We start from the raw sequence: 23596 nt of genomic DNA on the forward strand, positions 1-23596 counted from the left end.
CAGGCCTGTTATACTTCCCTTGGACTAACTTGTCCTCAAAGGGTAAACATGGTGGATGAAGGCAGAAAGAGGAGAAAACTGGTGTAGTGGCTATTCCTGGTTGTCAACCTGACTATATTTGGAATGAACTACAATCCAGCATTGGAAGGCTCACCAGTAACCCTTATCTGGAGCCTTGTCGGTAGAAGTTTCTGATCTGGATCTTGGTATGGAGATCTAAAACATAGTGGCTATGGATTACAGAAGATTAAATCTCCAAGTTCAAGGCCATCCGGGATTAAAGGTGTGGTAGAACTCTTCTGATGGAGACAATATAAGGACATTGGAAGAAGGGAGTCTTGCCCTTGCTCCTTCGCCTACTTGCTGTGTAAGACTGAGTAACTCCTAGACCCTTGGACTTCCATTTCAGCCACTACTGAACCATTGTTGGGAATTGGGCTGCAGACTGTAAGTCATCAATAAATTCCTTTACTATATAGAGACTATCCATAAATTCTGTGACTCTAGAGAACCCTGACAATACAACTGGGAAGCACGGACATCCTCTTTGAGATATAATTATCAACTGGCAAGTGTTTGTTTATTGATATTTTACTTAAGACAAAGTTAAACCTACTCCTGTCCTCTGGGCATGGTAGCATGGACTTATTCTGGAACTACCAGAGGAAAAGACAGAAGCCTACTGGAAAGGCCCAGGCCATCCTGCCTCTTGTAGTTCACTAGGACCAGGGCTCAGCATAGTCCTTGGCTTCTAAATCTGCTACCATATCTTTATCATGTAAAACTGACACAAAATTAAACATATCAAAATTTTATGAAAACCATTAAGTATCTGGAAAAGAAAAAAATCAACAGTTATAAAGATAGAAAAGGGAAAAACCCTATATAACAGAACGAAAAGAGTCCCACCACCTTGGGCCTCAGATTGGCTTCACATGGAACATGTGACAAAAAAATAAAATACAGTTGAAACTACTTAAAGTTGGTTAAAAGTTAGGACAGACAGCCAGGCCTGGTGGAGCATGTCTTTAATCCCAGCACTGGGGAGGCAGAGGCAGGCGGATTTCTGAGTTTGAAGCCAGTCTGGTCTACAAAGTGAGTTCCAGGACAGCCAGGGCTATACAGCAAAACCCTGTCTCGAAAAATAAAAAATTAAAAATTAAAATTAAAATAATAAAAATAAGGACAGCCATCTTTGGCGTTTTTTCAGACACAAAGGGTGGGGGAGAGGCACTCATGAGCTCTTGTGTGGAGCTCTCCTGCCACCATGTGGACACGGTTTCAAAACTTACAGCGCCACTCTCCTCCTGTCCATGATTATTAGCAATGGCAGAAGATGGCGGCCGATTACAGACAGCAGGAGAAGCTGTGGGTGCCTAGCTGGGCTTCTTGACTTCTCCTCAGGCCCCAACAGAAACTGGGACTGCAGTGTTTTCTCTTCAGAACCTGGAGAGGGAGGCGCCTTGCTACCCTAGGACACCAGCTAGTAGATTAGCATGGCCAGCTGAGCGATGGTGGAACCCGCCCTTCTGCTTCCTGTCCCTGCACCTCAGCACAGCTGTGCACTTGGTACTGGACCTCAGTCACCAGGGTCTGAGTTAATACTCTAAAGGGTCCTGTGATGCCAGTCTGCCTACAGGAGAGAAATACAGTAAAATGGGCAAGCTTCGCCATTCATGAATCCTCCTCATCCTGTTTCAAAATGGCTGAGGAAACGCAAGACTGAGGCTGAAGTCTGTGTGTGTGTATGTGTGTGTGTGTGTGTGTGTGTGTGTGTGTGGTTCTGTAGGAAACATTTTCTTCATGCGGGCAGTGTTGCCCCAGAGAATTAAAGGTGTTCTGACTACAGCTCTCTGGCCCTGCCTGTGCAAACTGGAATAAATGGCAGCTCTGATGGCTGTTTTTCTTTTGTGTGAGGAAAACTGATCTGGACACTCAGCTTCCATTTTAATTTTACATGGACACCACATCTGTCGGATAAGGTCCTGTATCAGAAGTCAAGCAGCAAAAGACAGAGAGACAGGGGGGACTGAAAATGTGTCTGAAGCACCCACCTCCCGTTCTTGTGCATCCTCTCTGAAGACCCGGGAACCACAAGTAACAGCATAGACAATGACAAGCCTGCACTTCTTCTCTTCCTCAGGCAGCAGTGTTCCAGCTCCAGTGATTGCTCACGGTACCTGGTGGTCTTGGGATCGCGGGGGCATGTCTCAGCATCCAGTTCTAGGTAGGAAACAAAAAAATACAGCTAAGCCAGTACCTGGATTAGAGCAAAGTGGGCCAGGAAGCCAGGATGTCAGCCAGATTCCTTGTTCCCTAGCTTTCATACTCCAAATAGTGATGGATGTAATAGGCATGTATGGACAGCAGGCCGTGGTCTGTAACACGGGATCTGTGACTGCTGAAGATTAATGCTGCAAGAGCCCGAGCATTTTCAGTGTTCGAGCACATTCAACAGTCCAGCAGGTTCCCCTGGTTTCACTGGGGATCTTATTCTCCATCATTCTTTTTCAGTTGAGCATCGTGTGTTATCTTTCCTCATTGAGATGTAAGATATTCACCATAGGCAGGATCCAGAAAACGCTTCCATTAGACTTCGTAGTAACAGTGATGAATTCTCCACATTGACTCCAACTCACCCAATGACTAACTAGACTCATAGCTCATTATAGATAATGAAGCACTGATTAACTGAGCATTGAAATTAATTATGCTGCACAATGATTTTCATGTCTTTCTTTTTAAAGGTTGGAGGTTATTATATATAATGTGGCCAAGGCTAAGGAACCGTTATAGCATAGTTTGAGGTTAGCATAGTCTAGTGAAGATATGTTAGCCTGGAAACTAAGAAGAAAAACACCAAACCAAAAAAAAAAAAAAAAAACCAATGTATTATTTAATGCATTGGTAATTTTATATTCATATATAATACAAACATTTAAAGTCGGAATACAAGTTGATAACCTCATGATTTCTTTGAAGATTTATTTTATATGTGTGTGTATATGTATATGTTCATGTGTATGAATGTATGTTCTGTGTGTGCAAGTAGCCACAAAGGCCAAAAGGGGTGTTGGTTCCCCTAGAACTACAGTTAACAGGAAATTGTGAGCCCATTTACTTAGGTGCTAGGAAGCCAGCCCAGACCCTCTCGGAGAGCAGGAAGTGCTCTTAACTGATGAGCCACCTCTGGAGCCAGGCTTCTTCCTGTTTCTGTCCTAAATTCTAACTTTACAATTTTATCTTTGGACCTGTGCATGCTGGGGTTTATGTGTGATTCCCACCCTAGAGATGTTCAGGCAGAAGGATCGAGGGTTCTGACTAGCTGGGTCAACATAGCAAGCTCAAGACCCTAGCCTTCTCCAGCCCGCATGCTCCCCACCACTGCAAAGCTTCATGGGAGATCGGGCTTTCCTGGCAACTCTACATCCCTGTGGTGTTACTCATGTACTGGCTGTGGTCCAAACACCATCTTAGTGCCCTTCCTACCTGAGAAACATCACCCAGAGAAAAAGGTGCCACGGAACACAAGGGTTTTGACTTTGACTTTTGAAAGGATCTTCTGAAGGGTCTAATTTTTGTTTTGATTTTCTACCTGAACCAAAGTTTCAGCAAAAGAATGAATTTCTTAGAAATCAAATGTGCCCCTGCATCCTCTAGGCAGTGTTGCTCACGCATCCGGGCCTTTATTTGCCCAGCATTCTATGTCCTATACTATTCCACTGTATCAGATCTCATATCAAACATAAGGAACGTTCCAATAAAAAGGGAGAAGACTGGTTTGGAATTTAATATTGGTGCTTAGAGGAAGGCATCTCTAATAGCAGATCTCAGCTCAGAGCCTCTACAGAAGATTCTTCTATTCACTCAATAATCCTCGGAGACTAATGGATTTTTATATACACCCCTTATAACCAAGATACACATATTGACAAAAAGAGCAATAAAACCCACTTCAACAGCTTTTAACTGCATTCTACTGCTTCTTTAGCAGGTGAGGTTTTCCTTTGTCTCATGAGATAGGGTCTAAAAGACCCATGGTAGCCCATTATGACTTTAAAGTTCTCATTGCCCTGCCTCCACCTTCTACTTCCAGGGCTGCAGCTGCCTCTATTGTTGATAAAATGTTCAGATTGGTGCAAACAAAAGGCCTCATGCATGGTACAAGCCCAGGGATACTTTCACAGCACACCCTCAAGATTATCCTCTCATTAGTTGCTCAAATGATCATTTCATATATTTTTGTGCATGGATTGAAAAGAAAGTACTTTTAAAAAAAGGGAAACTGTGGAGATTGAGGGGCCACAGTGAATAAGCAGTCAAGCATTCACTCTTAAGGCAGCTACTACTACTTATCTTTCTGTACTCAGGAGCAACTCAAAGATTCTGATGGAAAACAGCATAGACTATTCCAGACAGTAAGCAGAACTTCTCGATAACTGTTAAGAGCATAGAGGCTCTCTTACGGCCTCAGAGGAAGCTATGGAAGGCCAGCTTCTAGCACTAGCTTCTCCACACCTCTACAGACCAACCTTAATCCCAGTCAGTGCTTCTCCACCTTCCTAATGTGACCCTTACAACAGTTCCTCATGACTACAGTTCCGCATGCTATGCTGACCCCCAACCATAACATTACTGTCATTGCAACATCATAACTGTAATTTTGATATTGTTATGAATCATAATAAAAATATCTGATGCTGGGCTGTGGTGGTGCACGCCTTTAATCCCAGCACTTGGGAGGCAGAAGCAGGCGGATTTCTGAGTTCAAGGCCAGCCTGGTCTGCAAAGTGAGTTCCAGGAAAGCCAGGGCTATACAGAGAAACCCTGTCTCGGAAAACCAAAAAATAAAAATAAATAAAAATAAATATTTGATATGCAGGACATCTGGTCTGCAAACCACAGGTTGAGAATCACTGCTCTAAGGAGAGGCCAGGAAGCTGGAGTGGCGCTGTTTTGAAACTGTTCCCTCATGGTGGCAGGATTGGATTACACACTTATACAAGCACCACTTTGTAATGTCCTCTCCCACCCTTCTTGTTGGAAAAAAAAATATAACAAAAAACACCCACAAGAAATATGGCTGCCTTGTCCATTGTCCAATTGGAAGGGAGAAGATCAAACTATCGTGCTCTTTGTCTAGTGTTCTCCATAAAACCAAACTTTAGTCTCACCAACCACCACATTGTTCATATTTTCTCATGAGTTAAATCACCTTCACATTAAATTCTCTGATCTATTCTTCTGGCAGATCTTGTCTGAAATGTTGTACTCAGATCCGACACTATAGTTCACCTCCATTTTTCATACTCTGGTGAACAGTTGGCAGCTCTTTGCTTAAAGACCTAAGAGGCAGAGACAGTTCACAGCAGACTCCACTTTCTAAACTGTGTTCCCTGCATGCAGCATGAATTGCCACTTGGACATAGACACCTTGCTGATCCTTCAGTTCTCTGCTTAAAGTGGAATGAAAATTCATTCCTTTGCTATGAAGTATTTTTCCTTTCTTTCTAATTGAAATAACTTTTCACACAGTATGTTCTGATCATGGTTTCCCCTTCCCCACTCATGTCCTCTAAACCACCCTGCACCCTGCCCCCCAACTCAAGGTTTCCTTTCTTACTTCCCTTTAAAAAACAAACAAGAAGCCTGGCAAGTGGTGGCACACGCCTTTAATCCCAGCACTTGGGAGGCAGAGGCAGGCAGATTTCTGAGTTTGAGGCCAGCCTGGTCTACAGAGTGAGTTCCAGGACAGCCAGGGCTAGAAAAAACAAAAAACAAAAACCAAAAAACATAAAAAACAAACAGGAGCATATATGGTGGCCCACTCATTTAATCCTAATATTTAGGAGATAGAGAAGGCAGACCTTTGAGTTCTAGGTCAGCCAGGACTACAGAGATCCCATCTTATTTATTTATTTATTTATTTTTAAATGGGGGTGGTGGTGTAAAATACAAACAAAGCAGAATTTATTTTTTTCTTTTCAGTCTTTCGAGACAGGGTTTCTCTGTATAGCCCTGGCTGTCCTGGAACTCACTCTGTAGACCAGGCTGGCCTGGAACTCAGAGATCCGCCTGCCTCTACCTCCCAAGTGCTGGGATTAAATGTGTGCGCCACCACTGCCCGGGCAGAAATTTTTTTAAAAGAAGCAAAAGCACTGTTGCAGGATACTTAATCGCATTGTGAACCCCAAGACTGTGACCTGGCAAAACCCTGTCGTGGTAGGACTCAGCCCTAGCACACAGCTTACAGAGTGAGAACAAACTAGACAGAGATGAAGACAGAAGGAGCCCAGGGATTCGAACAGATCATCAGTGTTAGTACGAGGCAAGCACAGAAACTCAGTCAGAAACCTAGAGAAAAGCCGGATTGAATCAGTCAGCTGGGAGAGGAGTGTGGGCCAGAAAAGCAGGGTTAAGCAACCAGTCAGAGCTCAGAAAGAGATAGGGAAGGGTGAGCTTAGTCAGCAGCAAGTCGCAGAGGCAGGAAACACTCTAGACCTAGATAAGACTATAGAGAGGCCTAAAGCTTCCAGGACTAGGCCTAGGTTTGCAGACTGAAGGCTCTGAGACTACAATTATATCACGTGAATAAAAGTTACCTTTCATGAAGCACAAGTATTACACACAGATTCACGTCCAAACACAAAATCCATAGAACTATAAAACCAGAAACTATAACATAAACATACAAAAGACCTATAAAATAAAAATACCCGAAAGAAAGGTTTACCCATAAGTGTGGTTTAATACCTAATGAAACTCCATTAGAGAAAGAATTTCCTTTGCAAGTGGGTGTCAATTAAAGATCATCTCAGTTAGAAGTGGGAGTCTGTGTCCATTTGCCACTATCAGGGCTGGGGTCCTATCTAGCTTTAAGCTGTGTAGGCAGGCCCAGCAAATGCTAGGAAGGAGCCTGAGAGCTCCGATGTGTGTCAGTCCTGTTGTGTCTAGAAGACAGCTGCCTTGGGGTTACCCGTGCCCTCTGGCTCTCACAATCTTAAGGGCTACTCATCTGCTTTCGCTCCCTGGGCCCTGAGGAGAGGGCCATTCCTCAGCAAGTGTTCCACAAGACTCTCACTCTCTCCACACTGTGCAGTTGTGGGTCTCTGTGTTACTTCCCAACTACTGCAAGACAAAGCTGACAAAACACTTTTCAAACCCTTTGCCTTTCTTATGGTACATATGTTTTTGTGTGTGTTTCTGTGTCTGTGTGCACTAACTGGACATATAGAAATATATACAGTCAGTAAGGGAATACTTGAATGCAATATGGAGTTACTAATAGAAATTAATAAATGTGGGCTTCAGGCTGGCCAATTTTTCCCCTTAGACATTACTGAAAATATTTATAATTGGATGAATTTTCCCAGCTTACAGACTAGAGACAGACATGGAAAAAGTAGTCTGTAAAAATGACTTATAAGACAGGCCGTAGTGGGTGGCTCATGCCTTGAATCCCAGCACTCTGGAAACAGAGAAAAATGCAGGTGGATCTCTGTTAGTTTCAGACCGGCCTGATCTAAAGTGAGTTCAAGAACAGTCAAGGCTACAGAAAAACCCTGTTTTGTTTAAAAAAAAAAAAAAAAAAAAGAAAAGAAAGGAAAAAGAAAAAGAAACAAAGAAAATAAAACAAAATATACTAATAAAGTGGTTTCATCAGAATAATGGGTTCTTATTATTAAATTCAATTATTTTCTTCATTTCCATCCCAGTCATATTATAAATCAGATTTAATGCCACAGATAGTTCTCACACTACTAGGAAGTGAGAAATTCCAAGGCACACAATTTGGAAATGAATTAGTTCCTCACCTCTAGTAGTGAGGATCAAAACTAGGAGCTAGGACCCATAACCCAAAAATTGTTCCCCTCATGTATTACATGTGTTCACCTCTAAATCTCATAGTGCATCTTTATTGCATAAACATTAAAAGAAAGAAGGGTACCAAATTTTTAAATAAAACTAGGCACCTGGACAAAGTAGAAACAAAGGAAAAGGGAAACACCCTACATAACAGAAGGAAAAGCATCCTATGACCCCTTCTAAATTTGGGCTTTAGTTGGGCTTCACCTGAAAAACAAGACACAAATAAAAAACTTTTCAAAGTACCCAGAACTGAGCAAAACTCATCACACTCCTCTTCCTTGGTAACTTTCTGTCTCAATGGCATTTTTTTGCAGGCAGGAAGGGCAGGAGGCAACTGTGCATAAGCTCTTTTGTGGAGCTCTACTGCCACCATGAGGATGCGGTTTCAAAATTCACAGCGCCACAGTCCTCCTTCCCATGATTCCTAGCAATGGCGGAAGATGGCAGCCGATTACAGACAGCAGGAGCAGCTGTGAGTGCCTAGTTGGGTTTCCTTGACTTTTCCTCAGACCCCAACAGAAACTGTACTTCTTTCTCATCGGAACCTAGAAAGTGCCTTACTGCCATAGGACAGCGGCTAATAGATTAATACTGCAAACTGAGCAGCATGAAATCCCGCCCCCCTGCTTCCTGTTCCTGGACCACAGGACACCTAATGGGCACTTGTCTCTCAGTCAATAGGACTAACACTTAGACTCTGCAATAGCCCATACCTCCAAACTGCCTATAAAAAGAGGGGTTGGGATAGGACGAGCTTGGTCATTTAGGAATCCTCTGGACACTCCACCTTCTTCATAATGTCTAGAAGCATTAAGATAGTGCTCTGTGCACCAGGGAAAAGAAGAAGGGGAAAGAGTCCAAACATGGATAACTAATACCTCTCAGACCAAGCTCAGTGGTTCAGTGGCTAAGAGCACTTGACTGTTCTTCCAGGTCCTGAATTCAATTCCATGGTGGCTCACAACCATCTGTAATGGGGATCGGGTGTGTTCTGATTGTGTCTGAAGACAGCTACAGTGTGATGACATACATAAAATAAATGAGTAAATCTAATACCTCTCAGACCATAGCCTTCCTTCCTATTTGTTAGTCCACCATAGAGAAAGAGACCTGCATTCAGGTATGTATGCAATATGTTCCGCACGATGGCAGTGTTGCTCTACAGAAGAAACAAAAACCAGCTCACAGCAGCCTGCTCCCGCCTTTCCGATTAAAAAAAAAAAAGCAACTACAATTGGAGTCCAGTAATGGTGGTGGCAGCCTTGCCTTCCTCCTTCCAAGTGAGTTGAGGAAGCCTTTCCTGCAGGCCCCCTTCTGCTTTCATTTTACATGTATGCCAGACCAACTACAACTCCTCCTGACTTGGAACTCCAAAGGACAAAAGACCAAAACCAGAACAAAGCAAGAAGGAAAGAGAAAGCCAAGTGAGACCTGAGGCATGTACACTCCTCATGCATCTTCTCTTTGGATAAAGTCAGCATCCAGGCAATGACGAAATTCTGCATTTCTGCCTTTCTCCATCCACCCAGCGCTGTTCAACCTCCAATGGGTTCTCAGGACATATGATTGTCTTCTGCTCTTAGGATCTAGTTCTAGAAAGAAGAAGGAAAATGCTATATGGAACCTCAGTGTCTGCATTAGAGCAAATCTAGGCACCAGAACCCTGGTTCTCAGCCACATTCCTTGGGCACCATGCACCATATCCTGACAGACAATAACAGGCTTTGTGTGTGCAGTGGGCGGTTGACTACCATCATATAAGGAGAAGATAAGTACTAATTCTGAATGCTCATAATCCAAGGGGGACAAATAGATTGCACTGCCTATAAATTCCAATTGGATAGGTAACAATATCTTATTACTCTTCTATTCCTGTGAAGAGCCACTAGGAAGCATCTAACTGGAGGCCGCTTAACAGTTTCCAGTAGGAAATCAGTGTCCAGCGTGGCAGGAGCACAGAAGCAGGCAGGCACGCTGCTGGAGCAGTAGCTGAGAGCACGTGCCCTAGCAATCATATTTGCTGCATGATTTCAAGATTATGTCTCCATTAACTGTTGAGCTCATCATTTTAAATATTTTTCTGCATGGATTCAAAAGATAAGGAAGTTATTTTTTAAAGAGAAAATACATAAATTAAGGGATCATTAAATGAGCAATCTCAAAGCATCTACTACTATTTATTTTGATGCACTCAGGAACAATTAGAACCTTCTTATTGAAAACAGCATAAAAATATTCCAACAGTAAACATAACCATTCCGTTCATTATAACACCAAGAGTTCTCCTAGGGCCATATTGAAAGTCAAGGCAGGCCCGCTTCTCCAGGCCTCTACAGACCAACCCCCACTCTAAGAAGAATGCAGGAAGCTGCAATGGTGCTGTCTACATCGAAGCTAATTCCTCATGGGGGACAGTATGGTTCTACATACTTTTAAAAGCGCCATTTTTTTATCCTTTTTCTCCCTCCCCTCTTGTTTTTTTAAAACAAAAACGAAACAAAACAAAACAAAAAAACACACCACCTGCAAGAAAAATGGCAGCCTTGTACTTGGCCCAGTCTGAGAGGACAAGCTTACACTGCTGTGCTCTTGGTCAGGTGTTTGTTCCCTGTGAAACCAAAATCTGGAAACTTTTTGGCATAGGTCAAACTGTTCCCTGCATATAGTAAGTGGGTGTGTTTCCTATCTATCACCAAGGATTTCACATCTCATCAAATTATCTGCCCTAACTGCTTAGGTGACCCCTGTGTGAATGAAGAGTGAAGTTTGGGCCATAAGGAAACAGATGGAGGTACCCACTAACTACAAACCCGAAGTCCCCACATGCTACCCTGTAGCTCACCTGCATAGATCCTACTCTCTGTTGAATTGTTGACAGGCCTTTGCCTACACACCTAAGAAAAAGCAGGGACAGCTTGCATTGGTCACCACTATAACCTGTGCTCCCCGCAGATGGTATGAGTTTCCACTAAGGCACATTTCTATTCTTCAGGTCTCAGTTAAAAATCGGAAGAAAACACATATCTTTGTATGAAGTATTTTTTCTTTTCTAATTGAAAACAATTTTTCATACACTATAATGTGTTCTTGCTTTCCTAGTTATTTCCTCATGGATCCTAAGGACAAACAAACCAGAAGCAAAAATATATAAGACACACAGAGAGAGAGAGAGAGAAAGAGAGAGAGAGGTCCTAACAAGACAAACTCATAAAGTGTAAGATACTAGCAAAACAGCTGACAGTTTAAGAATATGCCCAGAGCAAACAATATGAGACCAAAAAAAAAAAAAAAATCAACAAAATATAAGCACTGCGTTTGCTTTGAGATGGGCATTACCTGAAAGGTATGAGGCCTATCCTTAAGTGTGTTTACATGACGACAAACAACTGAAGAAAACAAAAGCTTCCCTTGCCAGTGGGTGTCAACTGAAGCAAGCATCTTGGTTAGGGGTGGATTTGTGTCCACTTTGCACTGTCAATATCACAGTGACATCTAGCTACCGCCTATATAGGCCCTAAGCATGTTGGTGCCCGGTCTCAGTGGGTTATAATGTATCAGTCTTGTTGTGTCTGGAAGATACTGCTTTTATGGTCTCAAGCATTCCCTCTGGGCTTCCAATCTTACTGTTTCCTCTTCTGCACAGCTCCCTGGATACAGAGGGGAGGGACATAGTGAAGAGATCTCATGAGGACCCAAGTGTTCCAAAGTCTCTCCTCACTCCTGACACATTGTCCAGTTTTGGGTCACTGTGTTACGTCCCATCTAGAGAAGAGGAAGGTCCTGGAGCATTTCAACTTCTTTGAATGCTATGTTTGTGCGACTGCATGTGTGTGCCCCTGACACAACTGATAAATGGATATGGAAAAGTAGATTCCCACACGCAAAAAAAAACACCTTTCAAAGTACTCAGCCAAACATCCTCATATCTGCTTTGACTTTCAGTAGGCAAATTTTCAGACAGGAGAGACAAAAATTAAAATACTAAAGAAACTATTCAAAGTCAGGGAAAATCAAGATAATCATATTCCATGGTAACATTTATACTTGAATGGTGTTTTATTTTTGGTTTTGGAGAAGGAGGGCACAAGAAATGAAAAGTTCTTAACGCTTCTTTCCTGGAGCTCTAATACTGTCATGGGGATGCAGTTACAAACCACTGTTGTGTTTTATAAAAAGACACTCAACTGAGCTTCCTTCCCATGATTCTTAGCAATGGCAGAAGATGGCTGCCAATTACCGACAGCAGGAGCAGCTGTGGGTGCCTAGTTGGGTTGCCTTGACTTCTCCTCAGGCCCCAACAGAAACTGGGACTGCAGTACATTCTCTTCAGAACCTGGAGAGGGAGGCGCCTTGCCTGCCCTAGGACACCAGCTAGTAGATTACCATGGCCAGCTGATCGGGCTGGAACCTGCCCTTCTGCTTCCTGTCCCAGCACCTCAGCACCGCTGTGCACTTGGTACTAGACCTCTGTCACCAGGGTCTGAGTTAATACTCTGAAGGGTCCTGTGATGACAGTCTGCCTACAGGAGAGAAATACAGTAAAACGAGCAAGCTTCGCCATTCATGAATCCCCCTCATCCTCCCTGCTTCAAAATGGCTGAGAAAAAGCAGGATAAAGGAGGGGTGTGTGCCTGTGCTGGTCTACAGGAAACATTTTCCGCATGATGGCAGTGCTGCCCCAGAGCAGGGAAGGTGCCCTGACTGCAGCTCTCTGTCCCCTCCTTCATGGTCTGAAAAAAATGTCGATACAGAGGCAGTGTCCTCTAACTGTGCAGTTCTAGCCTTCCTTGTCTGTGTCAGAAGCATGCAGTGCTGTACTCCTAGAATTTAGCTTCCATTTTACACTTTATATCAATGCCATTTCTAAGGAGGCTGGACATGAATTTGTACTAAATAAATAAAGAGATAAAAAAATATAAAACCATAGGAAGCCAAACAGAAAGGAAAGGAAGCTTTGAGGCCCCCACCTTCCTCATTCCCCTTCTCCTGGGAAGAAGTGTGTGCAGGCCATGGTCAAGTCCTGCATGGCTCCCATCTGGGTCCAGCAGCACCCGGCCTCCAGTGCTTGCTCCTGATGTCTCAGTGAACTCAGGTTCTGAGCAGCAAATCCCAGGGGCCAGTTCTAGGGAGAAAAAGAACACACTGCCATCTCAGTGCCTCAACAGAAGCAAACCTAGGCCTCAGGTCATGCCCTGGTTACTCAGATCACACTTACACTTCCCTGGGTATCATGCTCTGTGTGAGATCCACACAAGAGGCCAGGACAAAAGGCCTTGTGTGTCCTGTGGCAGGCTCACTTTAGTGGCTCTGTAAAAAGCATGCAGATAGCAGTCAACACTGAATGCTATATACATGCCTACTTGGAGAAACACAGTTCTTTCCAATGACTGTGATTTCCAAATGGATCTGCCACTGATGCTCAATGGGGCTTTCATTAGTTCACACAGGAGCAGGGACACAAGAATTTGCTACATTACAGTCTGATTTCCAGTTCCCGTGGCTTCACTACATACACGTTGTCTTTATACTTTACTTACAGTCTTATACTTTCCCTTGGCAACTAAGACATGCATCTCTCAGAGAGGAGCTTGGACTGCATAATGTATGCCAGGGCAACTTGGGAGTAAATTAGGAGTCTCTGGTCTTAGCAAAAAGACATAGCTTGAAATGTGTACCATGTGTAACATGCTACAAAAAGGTGGAGACAGAAGTCTATAGCAAGGGCCTGCATTTTCTTGTCTGGGGTTTCTTCTTGTCATGCCCCAGATAGGAAGACCCAAAGGCCTGGCCCACAACTTCCTGTGTCAGCTTGTCCCTACAGCTCTGCTGTTGGACTTTAGTCTTCCTTTTCAGCTGCAAGACATTACTGGGGCCCACACTTCTCCTGCTCTAGAGGAAAGGCACTGGGTCCCAGTGTGGAACCCAAAGTATCCTACCTGGCATTGTGTCCCCACTACTAGGATTCATGGGAATGAAGCTGTAATGGCTCTGCACTGTAGCTCTGCATACATGATGGCAGAAGGACACCACATATGGCCACAAAGGCCATCCTTGATTACCCTTCTCTCACCTTCAAGCCTGAAAATAAATACCATAACCAATATCTAGAGACAAAGGCCCAGGATCCTGGATGTCTAGGCCTATGTTACTGTTTTTCAGAAGTAATTCTCCACTGTCCCCTCTCCATTCAGGCCTGTTATACTTCCCTTCGAGTGACTTGTCCTTCAAAGGGTAAACATGGTGGATGAAGTCTAACAGAGGAGAAAACTGGGAAGCATGGACATCATCTTTGGGATATAATTATCAACTGCCAAGTGTTTGTTTGCTGATGATATTTAAGACAAGGTTAAACCTACTGCCTTCAGATGGGCATGGTAGCATGGTCTGAGATATTTTGGAACTCCCAGAGCAAAAGACAGAAGCCTCCTGGAGAGGCCCAGACCAGCCTGTCTCCTGTACTTAACAAGAATCATTGCTAAGCTTAGTTCTTTACTTCTAAATCTCCTAGCATATTGTCATCATGTAGAACCTACACAAAGGAATCATACCAAATTTTAGGAACATTAAATATCTGTACAGGGTAAATATCAACAGTTATAAAGACAGAAAAAGGAAATAACCTAAATAACAGAAGAAAAAATGTCCCACTACCTATGAAGTCAGATTGGCTTCAAAGGGAACACATGAAAAAAAAACAACACCCTTTAAACAACTCAAAGCTGGGTAAATGTTAGGACAGCCATTTTTTGTGATTTTTCAGACAGGAAGGGCGGGGGAGAGGCACTCAGGAGCACTTGTGTGGAGCTCTACTGCCACCCTCAGGCCACGGTTTCAAAACTCACAGCGCCACTCTCCTCCTTCCCATAATTCCTAGCAATGGCGGAAGATGGCGACCGATTACAGACAGCAGGAGCAGCTGTGGGTGCCTAGTTGGGCTGTCTTGACTTCTCAGACCCCAACAGAAACTGGGACTGCAGTGTTTTCTCCTCAGAACCTGGAGAGTGAGGTGCCTTCCTATTCAAGACACCAGCTAATAGATTATAGTGGCCAGTTGAGCGGGCAGGAACCCGCCCATCTGCTTCCTGTCCCTGGACCTCAGCACAGCTGTGCACTTGGTACAGGACCTCAAGTCACCAGGGTCTGAGTTAATACTCTGAAGGGTCAGGTGATTCTAGTCTGGGTACTTAAGGAGAAAATAGACATTAAAACAGGCACATTTCGCCATTCATGAATCCTCCTGATCCTCCCTGCTTCAAAATGGCTGAGGAGAAGCAGGATGGAGGAAGAGGTCTGTGTGCCTGCTCTGCTCTACAGGAAACATTTTCCACATAATGGCAGTGTTGCCCCAGAGCAGGGAAGGTGTCCTGAGTGCAGCTCTCTGTGCCCGCCTTCACAGTCTGAAAAAAATGTCAATACAGAGGCAGTGTCCTCTAACTGTGCAGTTCTAGCCGTCCTTGTCTCTGTCAGAAGCATGCAATGCTGTACTCCTAGAATTTAGCTTCTATTTTGCATTTTATATCAATGCCATACCTAAGAAGGCTGGACCTGATTTTGTACTAAATAAATAACTGATCAGAAAAAAAGAAATATAAAGACATAGGAAGTCAAACAGAAAGGAAAGGAAGCTTGGAGGCCCCCACCTTCCTCATTCCCCTTCTCCTGGGAAGAAGTGTGTGCAGGCCATGGTCAAGTCCTGCATGGCTCCCATCTGGGTCCAGCAGCACCCAGCCTCCAGTGCTTGCTCCTGATGTCTCAGTGAACTCAGGTCCTGAGCAGCAAATCCCAGGGGCCAGTCCTAGGGAGAAAAAGAACACACTGCCATCTCAGTGCCTCAACAGAAGCAAACCTAGGCGTCAGGTCATGTCCTTGTTACCCACATCACACCTAGACTTCCCTGGGTATCATGCTCTGTGTGAGATCCACACAAGAGCCCCAGACATAAGACACTGTGTGTCCTGTGGCAGGCTCACTTAGTTGCTCTGTAAAGAGGATGCAGATACCTGTCAACACTGAATGCTAAATACGTGCCTACTTGGAGAAACACAGGTCTCTCCAATGGGGCTTTCATTAGTTTACCCAGGAGCAAGGACACAAGAATTTCCTACATTACAGTCTGATTTCCGGTTCCCGTGGCTTCACTACATGCACGTGTTATTGTCTTTATACTTTATTATACTTTCAGTCTTGTACTTTCCCTTGGCAACTAAGGTATGCATCTAGGAGAGGAGCTTTGACTACTTAATGTGTACCAGGGCAACTTGGGAGTAAATTGGGAGTCTCTGGTCTTAGCAAGAAGACAAAGCTTGAAATGTGTAGCATGTGTAACATGCTACAAAGAGGAAAAGACAGAAGTCTCCAGCAACAGCCTACATTTTCTTCCCTGGGGTTTCTTCTTGTCATGTCCCAGATAGGAAGAACCAAAGGCCTGGCCCACAACTTCCTGTGTCAGCTTGTCCCTAAGGTTCTGCTGTTGTCCCTTATTTTTCCTTTTCAGCTGTAAGACATTACTGGGGCCCACACTCCTCCTGCTCTAGAGGAAAGGCACTGGGTCCAAATGTGGAACCCAAAGTATCCTGCCTGGCATTGTTTCCCCACTGCTAGGACTCATGGGAATTAAGTGTAATGGCTCAGTACTGTAGCTTTGCCTGCAGAATAGCAGAAGGACACCACATGTGTCCACAAAGGCCATCCTGGATACTCCTCTCTCACCCTCGAGCCTAAAAAAAAAATTATCATAACCAATATCTAGAGAGAAAGGCCCAGGATGGAGGATGTCTAGGAGTTTGTTACTGTTTTTCAGGAGTAATTCTCTACTGCAACCTCTCCATGCAGACCTTGTATACTTTCCTTTGAGTGACTTGTCCTTCAAAGGGTAAACATGGTGGATGTAGGCAGATAGAGGAGACAACTGGGAAGCATAGACATCGCCTTTGGGATATAATTTGATAATATATGCCAGGTGTTTGTTTGCTGATGTTACTTAAGACAAGGTTAAACCTACTCATGTCAGCTGGGCATGATAACATGGACCAGAAGCCTCCTGGAAAGGCCCAGGCCAGCCTGCCTCATGTACTTAACTAGAGCCAGGGCTCAGCATTGTCCTTTGCTTCTGAATCTCCTAGCATAAAATTATCTTGTAAAACCTACACAAAATTAATCATACCAAACTTGAAGACCATTAACTATCTGGAAAGGGTAAAAATCCACTTATAAAGACAGAAAAAGGAAATAACCTTCATAACTGAAGGAAAAGAGTCCCACCACCTAGGGCCTCAGATTGGCCTAACAAGGAATGGATGACATAAAATTAAAATACCTTTTAAACTACTCAAAGTTGGGTTAAAGTTAGGATAGCCATCTTTAGCAGTTTTTTTTTTAGACATGAAGGGCAGGGTAGAAGCACTCATAAGCTCTTGTGTAGAGCTCTACTGCCACCATTAGGACGCGGTTTCAAAACTCACAGCAACACTGTCCTCTTTCCCATGATTCCTAGCAATGACAGAAGATGGCGACCAATTACAGACAGCAGGAGCAGCTGTGGGTGCCCAGCAGGGCTTCCTTGACTTTTCAAGCCCCAACAGAAACTGGGACTGTAGTTCTTTCTCTTCAAAACCAAGAGAGAGACACCTTGCTGCCCTAGGACACTAGCTAGTAGATTACCATGGCCAGCTGAGCGGGCTGGAACCTGCCCTTCTGCTTCCTGTCCCTGCACCTCAGCACCGCTGTGCACTTGGTACTAGACCTCAATCACCGCAGTCTGCGTTAATACTCTGAAAGGTCCTGTGATACTAGTCTGCCTACAGAAGGAGTGAAATACAGTAAGAAGGACAAATTTCACCATTGATGAATCCCCCTGATCTTCCTTGCTTCAAAATGGCTGAGGAGCAGTAGGATGGAGGAGGTATGTGTGCCTGCGCTGATCTAAAAGAAACATTTGCCGCATGATGGCAGTATTGTCCCACAGCAGAGAAGATGTCCTGGCTGCAGGTCTCTTTCCCCGCCTTCACTGACTGAAAAAAATGTCAATACAGAAGCAGTGTCCTCTAACTGTGCAGTTCTAGCCTTCCTTGTCTGTGTCAGAAGCATGCAGTGCTGTACTCCTAGAATTTAGCTTCCATTTTATACTTTATATCAGTGCCATACCTAAGGAGGCTGGACCTGATTTTGTACTAAATAAATAATTAAACAGAAAAAAAGGAATATAAGAACATAGCAACACACTGATGGAAAGGAAGCCTTGAGACCCCCACCTTCCTCATTCCCCTTCTCCTGGGAAGAAGTGTGTGCAGGCCATGGTCAAGTCCTGCATGGCTCCCATCTGGGTCCAGCAGCACCTGGCCTCCAGTGCTTGCTCCTGATGTCTCAGTGAACTCAGGTTCTGAGCAGCAAATCCCAGGGGCCGGTTCTAGGGAGAAAAAGAACACACTGTCACCTCAGTGCATCAACATAAACTAACCAAGGGGTCAGGTCATGCCCTTGTTACCCACATCACACCTAGACTTCCCTGGGTATCATGCTCTGTGTGAGATCCACACAAGAGCCCCATACAAAAGGCCTTGTGTGTCCTGTGGCAGGCTCACTTTAGTGGCTCTGTAAAGAGCATGCAGACACCTGTCAGTACTAAATGCTATGAACATGCCAACTTGTAGAAACATAGGTCTCTCCAATGACTGATTTCCAAAAGATCTGTCACTGATTCTCAATGGGGTTTTCAATAGTTCACACTGGAGCACGACATAAGAAATTCCTACATTATAGGCCAATTACAGTTTCCCATGGCTTAACTATATACACGTTCTTTTCTTTATACTTTCAGTCTTCTACTTTCCCTTGGCCACTAAGACATACACCTCTGAGAGGAGCCTGGGCTACATAATGTGTGCTTGAACAGCGTGGACTAATTAGGGAGTCTCTGTGTCTTAGAAAGAAGGCATGGCTTAAAATCCTGCCTACACATGCTACAAGGAGCAGGAGACCGAATTCTCCACAAAGAGCCTGCATTTTTTTCCCTGTGGTGTCTTCTTGTCATGCCCCAGATAGGAAGACCCAAAGACCTGGCCCACAACTTCCTGTATCAGGAAGCTCTACTGTTTGCCCTTTACTCTTCCTTTTCAGCTCGAAGCCATTACTGGTGCCCACACTTCTGCTCTAGAGAAAAGGCACTGGGTCCCAGTATGAAACCCAAAGTATCTAACCTGGCATTGTTTCCCCACTGCTAGGACTCATGGGAATGAGATTTTAATGGCTCAGCATTGTAGGTCTGCCTGCAGGATGGCAGAAGGACACCACATATGGTCACAAAGGACATCCTGGACTACCCCTCTCCCACCCTCAATCTTAAAAAATAAATACCATAACCAATATCCAGAGACAAAGGCCCAGGATCCTGGATGTCTAGGACTTTGTTACTGTTTTTCAGAAGTAATTCTCCACTGTCCCCTCTTCATTCAGGCCTGTTATACTTCCCTTGGACTGACTTGTCCTCAAAGGGTAGACATGGTGGATGAAGGCAGACAGAGGAGAAAACTGGGCAGCATGGACATCGCCGTTGGGATATAATTATCAACTGCCCAGTGTTTGTTTGCTGATGTTACTTAAGACAAGGTTAAACCTACTCGTGTCCGCTGAGCATGGTAACATGGACCAGAAGCCTCCTGGAAAGGGCCAGGCCAGCCTGCCTCTTGTAGTTCACTAGGACCACGGCTCAGCATAGTCCTTTGCTTCTAAATCTCCCATCATATCTTTATCATTTAAAACTTACAAAAGTTAATCAGACAAAATTTTAACACCATTAAATATCGGATTAGGGTAAATATCCATAGCTATAGAGCGAGAAAAGGGAAAAACCCTACATAACTAAAGGAAAAGAGTCCCACCACCTCGGGTAGAAGTATGTGTCAGATTGGCTTCACATGGAACACATGACCAAAAAAATAAAACAACTTTTAAAGTACTCAAAGTTGGGTAAAAGTTTGGACAACCATCTTTGGCGTTTTTTCAGAAAGAAAGGGCGGGGAAGAGGAACTCACAAGCTCTTGTGTGGAGCTCTACTGCCACCATGAGGACACGGTTTCAAAACTCACAGTGCCATTCTCCTCCTTCCCATGATTCCTAGCAATGGCAGAAGATGGCGGCCGATTACAGACAGCAAGAGCAGCTGTGGGTACCTAGCTGGGCTGCCTTGCCTTCTCCTCAGACCCCAACAGAAACTGGGACTGCAGTGCTTTCTCTTCAGATCCTGGAGAGAGAGGCGCCTCGCTGCCCTAGGACACCAGCTAGTAGATTACCATGGCCAGCTGAGCAATGGTGAAACCCGCCCTTCTGCCTCCTGTCCCTGTACCTCAGCACAGCTGCGCACTTGATAATGGACCTCAGTCACCATGGTCAGCGTTAATACTCTGAAAGGTTCTGTGATGCTAGTCTGCCTACAGAAGGAGTGAAATACAGTAAGAAGGACAAATTTCACCATTGATGAATCCCCCTGATCTTCCCTGCTTCAAAATGGCTGAGGAGCAGTAGGATGGAGGAGGTATGTGTGCCTGCACTGGTCTACAAGAACCATTTCCCGCATGGTGGCAGTATTGTCCCACAGCAGAGAAGATGTCCTGACTGCAGCTCTCTTTCCCCGCCTTCACTGACTAAAAAAAATGTCAATACAGAGGCAGTGTCCTCTAACTGTGCAGTTCTAGCCTTCCTTGTCTGTGTCAGAAGCATGCAGTGCTGTACTCCTAGAATTTAGCTTCTGTTTTGCATTTTATATCAATGCCAAACCTAAGAAGGCTGGACCTGATTTTGTACTAAATTTTTTAAACAGAAAAAAAGGAATATAAGAACATAGCAACACAAATAGATGGAAAGGAAGCCTTGAGGCCCCCACCTTCCTCACTCCCATTCTCCTGGGAAGAAGTGTGTGCAGGCCATGGTCAAGTCCTGCATGGCGCCCACCTGGGTCCAGCAGCACCCGACCTCCAGTGCTTGCTCCTGATGTCTCAGTGAACTCAGGTTCTGAGCAGCAAATCCCAGGGGCCGGTTCTAGGGAGATAAAGAACACACTGCCACCTCAGTGCCTCAACAGAAGCAAACCTAGGTGTCAGGTCATGCCCTTGTTACCCAGATCACACTTATACTTCCCTGGGTATCATGCTCTGTGTGAGATCCACACAAGAGCCCCAGACATAAGACACTGTGTGTCCTGTGGCAGGCTCACTTAGTTGCTCTGTAAAGAGCATGCTGATACCTGTCAACACTGAATGCTATGAACATGCCTACTTGAAGAAACATAGGTCTCTCCAATGACTGATTTCCAAAAGATCTGTTACTGATTCTCAATGGGGTTTTCAATAGTTCACACTGGAGCACGACATAAGATATTCCTACATTATAGGCCAATTACAGTTTCCCATGGCTTAACTATATACACGTTCTTTTCTTTATACTTTCAGTCTTCTACTTTCCCTTGGCCACTAAGACATACACCTCTGAGAGGAGCCTGGGCTACATAATGTGTGCTTGAACAGCTTGGACTAATTAGGGAGTCTCTGTGTCTTAGAAAGAAGGCATGGCTTAAAATCCTGCCTACACATGCTACAAGGAGCAGGAGACCGAATTCTCCTCAAAGAGCCTGCATTTTTTCCCTGTGGTGTCTTCTTGTCATGCCCCAGATAGGAAGAACCAAAGGCCTGGCCAACAACTTCCTGTGTCAGCTTGTCCCTACAGCTCTGCTGTTTGCCTTTGTCTTTCTTTTCAGCTCGAAGCCATTACTGGTGCCCACACTTCTGCTCTAGAGGAAAGGCACCGGGTCCCAGTATGGAACCCAAACTATCTAACCTGGCATTGTTTCCCCACTGCTAGGACTCATGGGAATGAGATTTTAATGGCTCAGCACTGTAGCTCTGCCTGCAGGATGGCAGAAGGACACCACATATGGTCACAAAGGCCATCCTGCACTACCCCTCTCCCACCCTCAATCTTAAAAAAATAAATACCATAACCAATATCTAGAGACAAAGGCCCAGGATCGAAGATGTCTAGGACTTTGTTACTGTTTTTCAGCAGTAATTCTACACTGTCCCCTCTCCATTCAGACCTGGTATACTTCCCTTGGAGTGACTTGTCCTCAAAGGGTAGACATGGTGGATGAAGGCAGACAGAGGAGAAAACTGGGCAGCATGGACATCGCCGTTGGGATATAATTATCAACTGTCCAGTGTTTGTTTGCTGATGTTACTTAAGACAAGGTTAAACCTACTCGTGTCCGCTGAGCATGGTAACATGGACCAGAAGCCTCCTGGAAAGGGCCAGGCCAGCCTGCCTCATGTAGTTCACTAGGACCACGGCTCAGCATAGTCCTTTGCTTCTAAATCTCCCATCATATCTTCATCATTTAAAACTTACAAAAAGTCAATCAGACAAAATTTTAACACCATTAAATATCGGATTAGGGTAAAAATCCATAGCTATAAAGTGAGAAAAGGGACAAACCCTACATAACTAAAGGAAAAGAGTCCCACCACCTAGGGTATAAGTATGTCTCAGATTGGCTTCACATGGAACACATGACCAAAAAAATAAAACAACTTTTAAAGTACTCAAAGTTGGGTAAAAGTTTGGACAACCATCTTTGGCGTTTTTTCAGACAGGAAGGGCGGGGGAGAGGCACTCACAAGCTCTTGTGTGGAGCTCTACTGCCACCATGAGGACACGGTTTCAAAACTCACAGTGCCATTCTCCTCCTTCCCATGATTCCTAGCAATGGCAGAAGATGGTGGCAGATTACAGACAGCAGGAGCAGCTGTGGGTGCCTAGCTGGGCTGCCTTGCCTTCTCCTCAGACCCCAACAAACACTGGGACTGCAGTGCTTTCTCTTCAGAACCTGGAGAGGGAGGCGCCTTGCTGCCCTAGGACACCAGCTAGTAGATTACCATGGCCAGCTGAGCAATGGTGAAACCTGCCCTTCTGCCTCCTGTCCCTGTACCGAAGCACAGCTGTGCACTTGATAATTGACCTCAGTCACCGCGGTCTGTGTTAATACTCTGAAAGGTTCTGTGATTGTAGTCTGCCTACAGAAGGAGTGAAATATAGTAAGAAGGATAAATTTCACCATTTATGAATCCCCCTGACCTTCCCTGCTTCAAAATGGCTGAGGAGCAGTAGGATGGAGGAGGTATGTGTGCCTGCACTGGTCTACAAGAAACATTTCCCGCATGGTGGCAGTATTGTCCCACAGCAGAGAAGATGACCTGACTGCAGCTCTCTTTCCCTGCCTTCACTGACTGAAAAAAATGTCAATACGGAGGCAGTGTCCTCTAACTGTGCTGCTCTAGCCTTCCTTGTCTGTGTCAGAAGCATGCAGTGCTGTACTCCTAGAATTTAGCTTCCATTTTATACTTTATATCAGTGCTATACCTAAGGAGGCTGGACCTGATTTTATACTAAATAAATAATTAAACAGAAAAAATGGAATATAAGAACATAGCAACACAAATAGATGGAAAGAAAGCCTTGAGGCCCCCACCTTCCTCACTCCCCTTCTCCTGGGAAGAAGTGTGTGCAGGCCATGGTCAAGTCCTGCATGGCGCCCACCTGGGTCCAGCAGCACCGGATCTCCAGTGCTTGCTCCCTATGTCTCAGTGAACTCAGGTTCTGAGCAGCAAATCTCAGGGGCCGGTTCTAGGGAGATAAAGAACACACTGTCACCTCAGTGTATCAAGAGAAGCAAACCTAGGCT

General features: G+C 44.6%; 1 long non-coding RNA gene across 1 annotated transcript in view; it reads right to left on the minus strand.

The window, feature by feature from the left end:
- The window catches only part of Firre (functional intergenic repeating RNA element), a 72202-nt gene that overhangs the window by 19505 nt on the left and 29101 nt on the right, over positions 1–23596 (minus strand). Inside the window, exons 8-13 of the long non-coding RNA NR_015505.2 lie at positions 20815–20901; positions 18120–18274; positions 15510–15664; positions 12837–12991; positions 9301–9461; positions 2055–2223 (exon numbers count right to left, since the gene is read on the minus strand). This is a non-coding gene — a long non-coding RNA (functional intergenic repeating RNA element). The remainder of the gene's footprint in view (positions 1–2054; positions 2224–9300; positions 9462–12836; positions 12992–15509; positions 15665–18119; positions 18275–20814; positions 20902–23596) is intronic.

Source organism: Mus musculus, chromosome X, assembly GCF_000001635.26.
Source record: "Mus musculus strain C57BL/6J chromosome X, GRCm38.p6 C57BL/6J".
NCBI lineage: Eukaryota > Metazoa > Chordata > Mammalia > Rodentia > Muridae > Mus > Mus musculus.